Below are 3271 nucleotides of genomic sequence, written 5' to 3'. Positions count from 1 at the left end.
GACGACTACCAGTGCCAACCCCTTATCCCGCGATGCGTCCGATACACAGATAGTTCCAAGGCGGCCGAGGAGCCTCACCGCATATCAATCGGGGTGCGAGGCGAGGGATGGGGCGGGAAGGCCCCAACGGCTAGACGGAAGAGGCTTCAGGGCCACCTCGGAATGGTCCAAGCATCGGACGCGCTTGGGGCGACTGCCAGTGCCAACCCCTTATCCCGCGATGCGTCCGATACACAGATGGTTCCAAGGCGGCCGAGGAGCCTCACCGCATAGCAATCGGGGGTGCGAGGCGAGGGATGGGGCGGGAAGGCCCCAACGGCTAGACGGAAGAGGCTTCAGGGCCGCCTAGGAATGGTCCAAGCATCGGACACGCTTGGGGCGACTACCAGTGACAGCCCCCTATCCCGCGATGCGTCCGATACGAAGATGGTTCCAAGGCGGCCGAGGAGCCTCACCGCATAGCAATCGGGGTGCGAGGTGGGGGATGCGGCGAGATGGCCCCAACGGCTAGACGGAAGAGGCCACAGGGCCGCGTCGGAATAGTCCAAGCATCGGACGCGCTTGGGGCGACTACCAGTGACAACCCCTTATCCCGCGATGCGTCCGATACGAAGATAGTTCCAAGGCGGCCGAGGAGCCTCACCGCATAGCAATCGGGGTGCGAGGTGGGGGATGCGGCGAGATGGCCCCAACGGCTAGACGGAAGAGGCTGCAGGGCCGCCTCGGAATAGTCCAAGCATCGGACGCGCTTGGGGCCACTACCAGTGACAACCCCTTATCCCGCGATGCGTCCGATACGAAGATAGTTCCAAGGCGGCCGAAGAGCCTCACCGCATAGCAATCGGGGTGCGAGGTGGGGGATGCGGCGAGATGGCCCCAACGGCTAGACGGAAGAGGCCACAGGGCCGCCTCGGAATAGTCCAAGCATCGGACGCGCTTGGGGCGACTACCAGTGACAACCCCTTATCCCGCGATGCGTCCGATACGAAGATAGTTCCCAGGCGGCCGAGGAGCCTCACCGCATAGCAATCGGGGTGCGAGGCGAGGGATGCGGCGAGATGGCCCCAAAGGCTAGACGGAAGAGGCTGCAGGGCTGCCTCGGAATAGTCCAAGCATCGGACGCGCTTGGGGCGACTACCACTGCCAACCCCTTATCCCGCGATGCGTCCGATACACAGATAGTTCCGAGGCGGCCGAGGAGGTGGGGGATGCAGCGAGATGGCCCCAACGGCTAGACGGAAGAGGCTGCAGGGCCGCCTCGGAATAGTCCAAGCATCGGACGCGCTTGGGGCGACTACCAGTGACAACCCCTTATCCCGCGATGCGTCCGATACACAGATAGTTCCGAGGCGGCCAAGGAGCCTCACCGCATAGCAATCGTGGTGCGAGGTGGGGGATGCGGCGAGATGGCCCCAACGGCTAGACGGAAGAGGCTGCAGGGCCGCCTCGGAATGGTCCAAGCATCGGATGCGCTTGGGGCGACTACCACTGCCAACCCCTTATCCCGCGATGCGTCCGATACACAGATAGTTCCAAGGCGGCCGAGGAGCCTCACAGCATAGCAATCAGGGTGCGAGGCGAGGGATGCGGCGAGAAAGCCCCAACGGCTAGAGGGAAGAGGCTTCAGGTCCGCCTCGGAATGGTCCAAGCATCGGACGCGCTTGGGGCGACTACCAGTGACAACCCCTTATCCCGCGACGCGTCCGATACACAGATAGTTCCAAGGCGGCCGAGGAGCCTCACCGCATAGCAATCGGGGTGCGAGGCGAGGGATGCGGCGAGAAGGACCCAACGGCTACACGGAAGAGGCTTCGGGGCCGCCTCGGAATGGTCCAAGCATCGGACGCGCTTGGGGCGACTACCAGTGACAACCCCTTATCCCGCGACGCGTCCGATACACAGATAGTTCCAAGGCGGCCGAGGAGCCTCACCGCATAGCAATCGGGGTGCGAGGCGAGGGATGCGGCGAGAAGGACCCAACGGCTAGACGGAAGAGGCTTCGGGGCCGCCTCGGAATGGTCCAAGCATCGGACGCGCTTGGGGCGACTACCAGTGACAACCCCTTATCCCGCGACGCGTCCGATACACAGATAGTTCCAAGGCGGCCGAGGAGCCTCACCGCATAGCAATCGGGGTGCGAGGCGAGGGATGCGGCGAGAAGGACCCAACGGCTAGACGGAAGAGGCTTCGGGTCCGCCTCGGAATGGTCCAAGCATCGGACGCGCTTGGGGCGACTACCAGTGACAACCCCTTATCCCGCGACGCGTCCGATACACAGATAGTTCCAAGGCGGCCGAGGAGCCTCACCGCATAGCAATCGGGGTGCGAGGCGAGGGATGCGGCGAGAAGGACCCAACGGCTAGACGGAAGAGGCTTCGGGTCCGCCTCGGAATGGTCCAAGCATCGGACGCGCTTGGGGCGACTACCAGTGACAACCCCTTATCCCGCGACGCGTCCGATACACAGATAGTTCCAAGGCGGCCGAGGAGCCTCACCGCATAGCAATCGGGGTGCGAGGCGAGGGATGCGGCGAGAAGGACCCAACGGCTAGACGGAAGAGGCTTCGGGTCCGCCTCGGAATGGTCCAAGCATCGGACGCGCTTGGGGCGACTACCAGTGACAACCCCTTATCCCGCGACGCGTCCGATACACAGATAGTTCCGAGGCGGCCGAGGAGCCTCACCGCATAGCAATCGGGGTGCGAGGCGAAGGATGCGGCGAGAAGGACCCAACGGCTAGACGGAAGAGGCTTCGGGTCCGCCTCGGAATGGTCCAAGCATCGGACGCGCTTGGGGCGACTACCAGTGACAACCCCTTATCCCGCGACGCGTCCGATACACAGATAGTTCCAAGGCGGCCGAGGAGCCTCACCGCATAGCAATCGGGGTGCGAGGCGAGGGATGCGGCGAGAAGGACCCAACGGCTAGACGGAAGAGGCTTCAGGGCCGCCTCGGAATGGTCCAAGCATCGAACGCGCTTGGGGCGACTACCAGTGACAACCCCTTATCCCGCGACGCGTCCGATACACAGATAGTTCCGAGGCGGCCGAGGAGCCTCACCGCATAGCAATCGGGGTGCGAGGCGAGGGATGCGGCGAGAAGGACCCAACGGCTAGACGGAAGAGGCTTCAGGGCCGCCTCGGAATGGTCCAAGCATCGGACGCGCTTGGGGCGACTACCAGTGACAACCCCTTATCCCGCGACGCGTCCGATACACAGATAGTTCCGAGGCGGCCGAGGAGCCTCACCGCATAGCAATCGGGGTGCGAGGC

This window comes from Cryptomeria japonica, unplaced genomic scaffold (assembly GCF_030272615.1).
Source record: "Cryptomeria japonica unplaced genomic scaffold, Sugi_1.0 HiC_scaffold_748, whole genome shotgun sequence".
Lineage (NCBI taxonomy): Eukaryota > Viridiplantae > Streptophyta > Pinopsida > Cupressales > Cupressaceae > Cryptomeria > Cryptomeria japonica.
The sequence above is the reverse complement of the archived record's forward strand: the minus strand, read 5'-3'. Positions refer to the sequence as shown.